The following is a 12,076-nucleotide window of genomic DNA, read 5'->3' on the forward strand; positions in this document are numbered from 1 at the left end:
TAAGCAATTTCTTATAAATATGTGACTGTTTTAGAGAAAATATGAGTAAGTAAATCATAGAGACAGAAAAGTCACAGTATAACAGGAATGACCCTGTTACACTTGTAGATACTACTGGCTATAGTAATATATAGCTAATCAAAAAGAGTACACATGAAGGTAAACACATTGACTTTATGAATAATGACTGTGCCATGGTCAGTAACAAGTAATATATTACTTGCTCGAGCCCCTGCCCCTTTGAGGTCCGACGGTAAAGTGCCCTTGCAGTCCGGTGCCCCTGGTCTGCGATTTCTGCTGAGGGTAAGGGTGTTCGATGTGACGATTTTTGATCGTGGACTATAAAAATGTCTCCACGATCTGCTTTTTTGAAGAAATATCGTAGTATGGTACTTCAGCGCGCATTTTATCAGCTGCAGTTCTGAAGCATTTACATCAGTGTTAACTCAGCGTAGAGTTACTCTCACGGGACACTGCACTTATTCGCAGTCACATAAGTGCATTATTTGCATCTGCTTCAAAGACTTACTGGTTAAACGTTTCATTCTTGTGCTGTTCTGATGAGCGCCTTTTCTGAGCACATACACCCAAAGCGCGTGCTCTAAAAAGCCTGTCAAACAGTGCCTGATTTCTGAACTAAGTTATGTTTTGTGCTAATACTGTCAAAACACACAATGTTTATGTATAGACTCAGTTGGTTATGTCTAAAATGAAAGTAAACAGCTGAGAGAAACGAATGCGTGCCTGTATATTAGATGCGTGCAGGTCTTAAAGGGATAGTACTAAACATGCTGCCGACTGTAATTAAAGGGGTGGTTTACTGCTTTTTTTCTTTGCTTGATTGCGTTTATGGGGTGCAATATAACATGTCTTCGTGTTTCGTTTGTTAAAAAACGCCTTATTTTTCATATATTTCACCTTTATTGTAAGCCGCTTTCTCCTCTGTCATTTGAACGACCGGTTGACTTCCTGATTCTCTGAAACCACTCCCTCAGAAACAGGCAATGGGCTCAGATTGGTTAGTTGGGCCGGTGTGTTGTGATTGGCTAAACTGCGTACTGCACATTGTCCGGAAACTTCACGCCCATTACCTTCACAGGGCAACAGTCACATGTGCTCCGGTCAAATGTAAATAATGGTGTCAATATTGCCGTATCAGTTTGAGCCAGAATCAGACCCAGAAAGCGGTAATGAAGAGAGTCAAGCAAAACTTCCGCAAACACGGCTCTTACAAAACGTTTCTGAATGGAAGTTTGCTGTTGTGATTACATATCATTTTTTGAATTTTGTACACGTTTGTCTTATACACACAAAATAGCATCGAACTAACTGGCTACTATAACCAAACAGCATTGGCTTGTGTTTACGTTCTTGATCAAATCGAAAAATGACGTCATAAAGTATACATGGAAAATACATTTACAAAATTAGTACATAATTACAAATTCGGGTCCAAAATGTTTGTACGCGTTTGTCAAAGACACACGAAATAGCATTTAACTAACTGGCTACTAAAGCCAACGTTGGCATTTGTTTATGTCCTTGATAAAACTAAAACATTATGTCTGAAATTATACATGCAAATACATTTAAAATTATTAAATCTTACTTACAGGTTGTTGCCCAACAACTGCTGCCTCTGGTTTTAAAGTTGGAACTGCTCCATGTTTTAGTAATAGTTTCTGTGTGAATCCAGCATTGAACTCTGAACTCTAAATTTGGATTGTAATTGTCAGGAACATAATCAAACATAAATTTTAACCATTGTTGACGAACTACAGCGTCCGTAGGAAGCCCGAACACAGAAGACCTGACAGCTGGGTGAAAATAACAGCGTTTCGACGGCATGGCTACAACTCTCCACTATAACTCTTCCTCTTCGACAAAGCCGCAGAACATGGCCTTGCCCCCTCTTTGGCATGTTCCGGAGGGAGGGGTTGATGCAAATTTATAGTTTTTTTACGTTTGCAACCCGGGAAGTATCTCGTTGTAGTCCCATATGAGTCGTTTTTGTAGGCATTAAACTTCCTGATTTTTAAAAGACGATATCTCAGCTTACATTGAACTTTCAGCGCAGCAACTTTGCAGATACTGTTCATGCACCAACAGCAACATTACACACTATTTAAAATGAAAAAAGTGAAATCGCAGTAAACCACCCCTTTAAAGGGATAGTTCACCCTAAAATTTAATTTCTGTCATTATTTACTCTCACATGTTGTCCCAAACCTGTATTAATTTCTTTCTTGTGCTGAACACAAAAGAAGATATTTTGAAGAATGTGGCTAACCAAACAGTTGCTGGTCCACATTGACTTTAACAATAGGGAAAAAAATACTATGGAAGTCACTGTTGACCAGCAACTGTTCTACACATTCTTCAAAATAGCATTTATTTTCAGCAGAAGAAACTCGTTCAGGTTTAAAACAACTTTTGAGTGAGTAAATGAAGGTATAAAAATAAAACACTAGCCTATTTTCTACTAGCCACAGCCATATCACCCTGCAGCCCAAGATTGGTTGCCCATGGAAGCTAAGCAGGGCTGAGCCTGGTCAGTACCTGGATGGGAGACCTCCTGGGAAAACTAGGTTGCTGTTGGAAGAGGTGTTAGTGAGACCAGCAGGGGGTGCTCACCCTGCAGTCTGTGTGGGTCCTAATGCCCCAGTATAGTGATGGGGACACTATACTGTAAAAAAAGCACCGTCTTTCGGATGAGACGTTAAACCGAGGTCCTGACTCTCTGTGGTCATTAAAAATCCCATGACACTCATCGTAAAGGGTAGGGGTGTAACCCCGGTGTCCTGGCCAAATTCCCTCCACTGGCCCTTGTCTATCATGGCTTCCCAATAATCCCCATCCACTTGATTGGCTCTATGACACTCTCTCCTCTCCACCTGTAGCTGGTGTGTGGTGAGCGCACTGGCGCCGTTGTCCTGTGGCTGCCGTCGCATCATCCAAGTGGATGCTGCACACTGGTGGTGGTTGAGGAGAGACCCCCCCCCACATGATTGTAAAGCGCTTTGGGTGTATTGCAATACACATTAAAGCGCTATATAAATGCCTCATTCATTCATTCATTCATTCATTTTAATTTTGGGGTGAATTATTCCTTTAATGTTAATAAAACACCAAACACAAAGAGAAAAATCACTCACTACTCTTGACTGAAAAACTTTGATTCCTATTAAAGCAACTGTATTAATCTATATAGTGTTTTATTTTTATATTTGTTCATTCAGTTTCTTGAATGCTCCTGCTAAATACACCTATTGTAGACTACCTGAAAATAAAACACTGTTTATTTTATTTGTGTATTATGTGTATTTGCAATGTGTACCTTTGCTCTCATTTTTTAATAACAAAGATAAAATAATGACAACGATTTTTATCTTCACCCACTTTGGCTTAAATATCCGCCATACTTTTTTATATTTTGTTACCTTGAAAGGCTTTGTCTTAATAGTAGGGAAATTAGTTTGGCTGTAATGCTCAAACAACTTGAAAAATAGAAAATCCAACATGACAAAGAATTGTGATACTATTGTGAATCATGATATTTTTGCCCCCCCCACCCCCATTTTGCACCTGCCCCTCCGGAGGTCTGTGCACGCCACTGTGTCCCCGTGTGAAATGAGTGGAAATCTATGCTAGAGCATTCAGCGCACTCACGAGCTGTGTTTACAAATATGATGTCGATATTACTGTTAAGTTTATATAAGAGTACTTAATTGTTTTGATTTGTGATATTCATTGCAAGTATTTGGGCACTTTTAGTTTAACGTGCCGATTATGTTTACATAAAAGAGCACAGTGCTAGATTGTGTTGTATATTACCACAGAAAGTTGATACTGTATTGTATTTACACACTACTACATTGTATAGATTAATGTGATTTATTTTGATACAGAAGTCAAGTATTGTTATGCTGATTATTTCTTTATTTCTGTTTTATTGTAGAACCACACACGCACACCCCTAGCCCCTACACCCTCCAATACATCTTCAGTGTTCAATAAACCCCTTTTGATTGAAGTTGACCGCCTGATCCACTCCTGTGTTCTGATCGACACACCAAGAGGAAGGCTAGAGAAATCAGAACCACCTTAGAATACAATCCTAGTTCAGCGCCATAACATCAAAGCGACTTAGAAATGAGGACAATGGAAGCAATCAAAATCAACAAAAGAGCAATGATATGCAAGTGCTATAACAGTAGTGCAGTACACGGAGGAAGGGTTTTTTTGTTGTTGTTTTTTGTTTTTTATTGTATAAGAAATAAAAAGAAAGCAGATAGAATAGAAAAAGAATAGAGCAAGCTAGTGTTAGAGGCCCTTTTTGCGTTTATGTTATTTAAAAACTTATTTGTGTTTATGCCACAAATGAAGTTCTTCTAAAAGTATAGATTTTATAAAATCATTATAAGTCTTCATAACTCAAAATGGTGCGTTGCGTTAATTTATTTATTTATTTATTTTTTTTACTTAAGTTTTGTATAGTAAGTAACCTCTGGGCTAATTGTAAAGTTTTGCACTCAAATATATTAATTAATATTATTTTTTAAATGTGTTTAAAATAATGTGAACACATGGAATGAAGACATTTTAGTCTGAGATCATGAGATCAGATGAGCCATCAAAACTGTCATTCCAGTAGGTGTCAGTATAAAGTCCAAGACAACTGGATTAAAAAAAAAAAAATAAAAAAAAATGACTTGTGCACCTTTATATTTTATTTGTTAAAAACATGAATTAAGAAAGGAAGAGAGAGAGAGGGGGGTCTGTGTTTTTGCCAGAAGCAGGCCTACTTTGAATTTGGTAAATGTTTAATATAAATTAAGCAGGTTAATTTATGGTTGCAGATGGCATGTTGTACTATGAAAGAAGGAAAGTGGTGACATTCTTCAAAAGATTGTTGTCTCTGGGTGTGTGTGTGTGGGTGTGTGTTCCGCAAAAGAAAGCCATACCATGCAATACAAGTTTGGAAAGGTATGAGGGTGACCAAACTTCTTTTTTTTTTTTTTTAGATGCTGTTTATACATTTTAGTGTCTAACCAAATGTTTAAAAAAAATGTCAACCATGTCAATACATGTCAATGTCAATACAATTTCGAGAATCATCTGTGGGGCTTAAATAGATTATATGAATGAGATTGCACGAATTCATACAAATTAAGCCAGCAATTCAGTAAAATAGCTAAAAATTGCCATGAGATTTTTGTTGAAATTGTCTTTGTACCTTTGATGCACAAATATCTACGGATACAAATGAGATCACTCTATCGCCAATCAAATCTTTTTCCCAGCATTTCATCATATAATCTCAGATTCTGTGTTTTACTGGTATAATTAGCAACACAGAGTCCTAAGAAAGCCTGCTATGTAGGTGATGACTCATAAATTTGTATTTGAAGTGTGGCGGCTGCCTGGAGATACAAGGAAAGTAAGCACCCAAATGACATGACTCCCCCAATCCTACAATCAAGGCTCAGCAGCTTCCTGTGAGCCTATTCGTCTTAATGAGAACCCCAGCCCACACGAGCATTCCTCTACTACCGCTAATGCTGCTCCACTTCAAAGCAAACTGAGACACAACCTCATCCTCGCTGTAGTGTCACAAAAGCTTCTGAACGTGGGTTGTGGAAGAACAGCCGTCTTACCTAACCCTCCAAAGACTTAACAAGATAACAGTGCTGGGGCAAGGCGTATGTATGATTGCATGTTGATTTGATCTTGAGTTCTTTGTTGAATGAATTGCAACACTTTTGCATATTGTACTGTTGAAAAAACTTTCAAGTCAAGTCACCTTTATTTATATAGCGCTTTTAATAATACAGATTGTGTCAAAGCACTTAACAGTATAAAATTGGAGGATAGAGTGTCAGTAATGTATAATGATAAGATTAAACACTCAATTTTCAGTTAAAGGCATTTCATTATTGAATTCAGAGATGTCATTGTCTAGCTCAGTTTAGTTTAAATAGTATCTGTGCAATCAAATCGACAATAATCGCTAGAAATGAAGTGTCCCCAACTGAGCAAGCCAGAGGCGACAGCGGCAAGGAACCAAAACTCCCTCTGTGACAGAATGGACATGGAATGGACTCCATGACTTTTTCACTGAAAATTATTTCATTTTCAAACACCATTCTGAACTGAATTGAGGATATCTTTCACATTCCAATTCCATTTCTGAATTGAAGTAAATTTTAAGCTAAAATGATGCAGAATTGCAGCAATTATAAACAGCAATTTGAATGTACTGAAATAATAATAATAATCGTTATTATGATTATGTTTTTAAATAAATAACTTATTTTGGTAACACTTTACAATAAGGTTCATTAGTTAACTACATTAGTTAACATGAACTAATAATGAACTGCACTTATACAGCGTTTATTAATCTTTGTTAATGTTAATTTCAACATTTAATAATACATTATTAAAATCTTGTTAACATTAGGTAATGCATCAGAACTAACATGAACTAACAATGAACATCTGTATTTTTATTAACTAACGTTAGCGAAGATTAGTAAATACAGTAACAAATGTATTGCTCATGGTTAGTTCATGTTAGTTAATACATTAACTAATGTTTAACTAATGAACCTTATTGTAAAGTGTTACCCTTATTTTTAATGAAAAAGTTGAGAGAAAGGTAATATTTTTATTAAACATGTTTATTTTAATTCTACATAATATAAATCATATGTTTATATACTTGTTATATAAAACTACCATATTTTGTCTTGACAAACTTCTGTGTAAATGTTTTAAAGAATATAATAATAACAATAATAATTGTTTATATTATTATTATTATTGGGGTTTTTTTAAAGAAACTTTTTAACAAAAAAGTAAAGAAAAGATGTAATATCTTTATATAGCAAACACTTCTAATTTAATTCAATATATTGAAATAAATAATATATTTAAATAAAAAAATTTATATTTCAAGAAATTATATATATCTTGTATGCATGTGTGTGCATAGTTGTCTTTCGGATCAGGATAAAAAAAAAAAAAAACAATGCATATAGGCATTTAGAAAGTAGCAAAATAAATATAAAATTTACATTTCAAGTTTTTATTTGACCTTATAACAGTTGAAATGTCTTTAGTTAATAGTTACACTTTTTTTGCAAGAGCCAAGTTTCTCATTGTCATTCCATGACGGTCTTTATTGAATGCCAGTCTCTCTACATGCCCAAACCTAGACACACAATTGAACAATGATGTGGCTGTCATCCTGCTGTGTAAACCTCTCATTTTTCATTATTTGCTGGTGACTCCAAAGGTGAAATGAACTGAGAACACATAAAAAGACACTTGTAATTGTTTACTGTCAGACCCCTCATCCTCCCCCATGGACCTCAAATCAGGCTGTCCCAGGAAACCCCAAGAAAAATGGCTCTGTCTTCTCTCCTGAAGCCCTTCTAAAGTGTTGTGTAGGTTACACATCAGGCCTTGAACTTTTTCTTTCTTTCGTTTTGTTTGTTTTTTTTTTGTTTTGTTTAAGCCTGGTTCATTTGTAATCAGGGTCCAGATCACACAAATGTAAAGGATGCTCTGAAGTGGGCTTTCCCAAACCATCTCTCTTGTTTCCATGGAGATAGCTTGGCGAATGGCCTCCTTTTGTGTATCAGTGTGATTGGAGGAAAAAAGACAACAATGATTAGATAGGGATGAGGAGAGGTATTGAATAAGGTACGTAAGTCTCTCTCTTCTCAAGCTAAAAATACATATTATAAAACAATAATACATACAATAATACATATTTCTTGTCTTTAGAGATTGAATTAGCTATTCGAACAACAGCATTTGTCTGCCAGAAATAAAATAAAAATGACTTTATGTAACAATGAACAACAATACAGTGACAATAAGAAGAATACTGTGTGTGCAATAAGCACTTCTCAGACTTTGCAAGTTTACTGTAGTGAACTGTGATAAGGTTTACTGGCCCCTAGATGGCCCCAGTAAGAAATCTAACTGTCATATACAGTACAGGGCTTTATAGATGCCAGAAAAATAAACATAAGAGTGTTACGTTGGGTGAACTCAGAGACAAGCGAGCTTACATTTGCAAAATAGGGTTTAATAAGGAAACAAAAGAAGGAAGATAAGCAAAGAAACAGATACAAGGGAAGTCCAGGAACCAAAGAAAAACATCCTCGAAGCACTGGGACCACTGGACTTGGGGACACGCACTGAGATCAGTGGTAGACCAAGGTCCGTGTTTGGGGTTTCCCGTGGGTTAGTCGCCGGTTCTTTCTCCACCACTCCCACAGTGAAGGGAGATCCGCTTAGCTCGAGGGCTAGGTCCATATACTGACAAAGGCTCCCTCAAGGACCATTAGTGGGTATAAGTGTGATTGAAGTTGTGACTTTAGTCCTTTGACTAAAATTGTGAGATTGGTTAGTCCTGTCCAAATGAGATCTATGACAGCAAAATCCGGAAAGTTTGTTAAATTAGCAATGTCCAGAAACTCTCTAGTGTGGAGCATCAGGGAACATTCACCTGTGAGAGTTTGATAAAGCGTATTGCTGGATCCATGCTTGGTCAGGTCCTCTGCTACACTGGGTGAACTCAGAGACTAGCGAGGCTTGGATCCAGTTGAATAGCTGAGATTTAATAAGGAAATAAGAGTACCAAAATAAACAAAGAAATGGATACAAGGCATGTCCAGGTACGAAATAACATAAAAACAACTAAGCAAACCAACATAACAGCCTGGAAAAAAAAAAAAAAAAACACTAGGACTATAAATACAGACAGGGCTAACAGTCTACCCATACATATATGCATACATAATCAATCAAGGAACTAATAAATGAGAAAAACAACAAAAGAGTTTACATGCATATTTATAATACTGTAAAACTTTTTTGGTTGTTGATGTTAATAACAACAAATAATTTGAAATAACCCAATAAATTCATTAAATAATTCTTACTGTTTGGAATTTAAGACAAGTCTGGGGCTGTCCTAAATTTAAGAAGTTATTTACGATGATTTTTAAGAAGATTATTTTCAAGAATTTGAATTCTTCTTAAGTTTTGTCTTAAGAACAATCTTAAGAAAAAAGATAAGAATATTCTTAAGAAGAATGTTTGGGGAAAAAATTTTCTTAACTTTTTTCTTAAGTTAAAAAATAAGAACAAAATGGCAGTTAAGAAGAAATTTCTTCTTAAGAATGTTTCGTGAATCCGGCCCCTGGTTTAATGTCGGTATAATAATTTAACCACTGCATCTAATATTCTCTCTGAGTTTCCATGTTCCCTTACAAAAATTAGCCATTAGTTTTACTACGAATAAAACCAAAAATCATGGTTCTTGTAGCCATGGATGGTAACCACAAATTAACCATGCTTTTGTTTCTTATATTAGATTACAACAGCTCTGAGCTAAATTCAAATTATCCTCAACTTTAAATCTTTTTCAGTTTATGAGATGAATTTGAATTTGTCAGGATGTAGAATTGAAATTTGTCTAAGAATGACAGAAAGATGAATTTACAGAATTCCTATTCAGATTACTTAGCATACTTACTAGGGTTATAACTGGTTGTTGCCACCTAGTTCACATGGTCCTTCAAAAGCTGGTTTAATGACATTCCCTATTGAGACAACCTACCTCCTATAGTGTGACAACATTGTCCCCGTGTCACAAAAGGTCATCTAGTTCTTTGAACTGTATCTTGTTTCTGCAGGCAATAAGGGTGGAACCTTTTAGGTGTGTATCCATACTGGAATTGAAAATTGGAAAATCAAATTTAAAAGTGAGAGTTTAAATAATCACAATAATAATTAACACAATATTTATATAATGAACTATTCTATAGTAAATATGATATTGGATGTGCAGGACATGCACTGTATGTAAATGAAGAGCCCTCAGAACATTTGCACATATTTGACTATGGGGACACATCTGTCTATGAAAGCATGTATACAAATGAAGCAGTTGAGATATGCTATATAGTAGGCTATAGTATGATTATACTAACCATATAATTTGCCATGATGACACAAGGTAACTTAGCACAGTAAAGAAAACCTAAACTGTGGTGAGACAATGAGGAAGTTGTAGTTCAGTTGTTCCACTTATGTTTCAGCATTCGTTCCCACTTAATATATTCCACCATTGATAAACATGCTTAAAGGGATATTCTGTTATCATTTAATCATTATTTACTATTCACTTGGCTCCAAAACATCTGCTTTGTTTGACATCTGATGGATGGACAGATACTCTGGTGCAAAAGAGCATATGCAGTATGGAATTTTCTTTGGTGTTGCCTGTTCAACTTCTATTATTGTGATACTTTTAGAGATACTGCTTTTTCACATACAATCACTGTTGGTCCCTTCACATGTCAGTCAGGTCATCTTATTCTGTATAACAGGTGGACGAGACCCTTATTTATCTATTTCATTAGGTGCAAAAAGTGCATACTGTATGTTAGAAGACACTAAAACATAAACATAACATCATGGTGCAAAGGTCTTCACCAAGTTGGGCCAAGAAACTACATCCTCACCCCTGAACTACTTACTTCCTTCCACGAGAGACATCCTGATAGTCCTGCAACTTGCAGCGGAGGTCGGCCACCTTGACGTCGAGCCCATTCCCTTGAGTACTAATCACCGCCACCTGTCATCAATCATCACACTCATCACCAGCACTATTTAAAGTGCCCCTATTATGGGTTTTTGAAAATGACCTTTCATGCAGTGTGTAACACAGCTCTAAGTGAATGAAAACATTCTGCAAAGTTTTAAATCTGAAAGTGCACCGTGTATAAAGTTATTGTCTCTCAAAAGAAAGAGTCAACTCTAAATCATTGAAACGAGTCGTTTTTAAAACGAATCCCAAGCCATTTCATGTTGACGTCAACATGAAACGTTAGCATATTGCCCGCCCACTTGTTGGTCTTTTTGTATTGGTCTGAATGAAAATGCTATTTTATTCTTTACACTAGGTGCCGCTTTATTGGTAACGCTGTACACAAAGCAGCACTGTGCTCACAAACGCTGCTTTATCCGGCATTACAGGCATGATGAAATGAAAATGAGACCAATCGGACCAATCACCACAGAGTAGCAGCACTCAAAGGAGGGGTTTGGAAAAATGAATCATTGAGCGAATCGTTTGGGAGTCGTTGAGCAAGTAAGGTAAAAATAAATGCATATTATAAGACAATGAAAGTGTTTTTGATCTTGCATGCATGTCAACCTGTTGTTGGGGACTCCCAAAACCAAAATATGAACCTTTCATTATCCATAATAGTGGCACTTTAAGTTTGGGTAGGTTTAGGTGTAGGGTTGGTGTAGGGCAATAGCACATACAGTTTGTACAGTATAAAAACCATTACGCCTATGGAGAGTCCCCACAAGGATAGCAAACCAGACATATGTGTGTGTGTGTGTGTGTGTGTGGTGCTGCTTAGCTTTTCTCTGTTCACCTGTCCATCCATTGGCTCAGTTTGCTGTTGCTGTAGTAATCAGCAACACTATCTGCCTCAGTAAACTATCATTTCTTTGTTCACTGAATTATCTGAGTTTGTGTTACCTGACACCATGATAGCACTCATTCAAATTCTGAAGCAAGCTTTGCATATGGCTATAGCAAACACAGGCAATATATTAATGTGTTCACCAGTCAGAATTACTCACTGTCCAGAAGCAACACAAGGTAACTGGAGATGATTGTAACATAGGGCCAGTTGTAACAGTGTCAATTAAACGACTTAGAAATTATGTACAAATCACTACACTACGTTCCAAATTATTACGCAAGTGATATATCAGTAGGATTTCGGTACAATAAAGAGTCAGATTTTTGTTTAACATCTTTTTAATTAACTGGTATCAATCTCAGACAGGTTTGTTCAACAGTTTGCCAGTTCTTCTTAGGTAAATGGAAACCCTACTTAAAGAGGTTGTTCCACATTATTAAGCAAGTCACAGTTCTCATGAAATATGGTGAGGAAGAAAGATCTTTCTGAAGATGAAAAGTCATGAAACAATGCAATTGTTACGTGTTGTTCCCAAGGAGTACGGGGAGACG

At 36.3% G+C, this 12,076-nt stretch overlaps 1 long non-coding RNA gene across 1 annotated transcript; it reads right to left on the minus strand.

Moving 5' to 3' along the window:
* Window positions 1-7,174: 7,174 nt before the first annotated feature.
* LOC131539345 (uncharacterized) lies at window positions 7,175-10,669 on the minus strand. The gene is made up of 3 exons (XR_009270831.1): window positions 10,563-10,669; window positions 9,641-9,752; window positions 7,175-8,628 (listed from the first exon to the last, which is right to left on the minus strand). It is a non-coding gene; the product is annotated as an uncharacterized LOC131539345 (long non-coding RNA).
* Between the last annotated feature and the right edge of the window lie 1,407 nt (window positions 10,670-12,076).

Source organism: Onychostoma macrolepis, chromosome 04, assembly GCF_012432095.1.
Source record: "Onychostoma macrolepis isolate SWU-2019 chromosome 04, ASM1243209v1, whole genome shotgun sequence".
Lineage (NCBI taxonomy): Eukaryota > Metazoa > Chordata > Actinopteri > Cypriniformes > Cyprinidae > Onychostoma > Onychostoma macrolepis.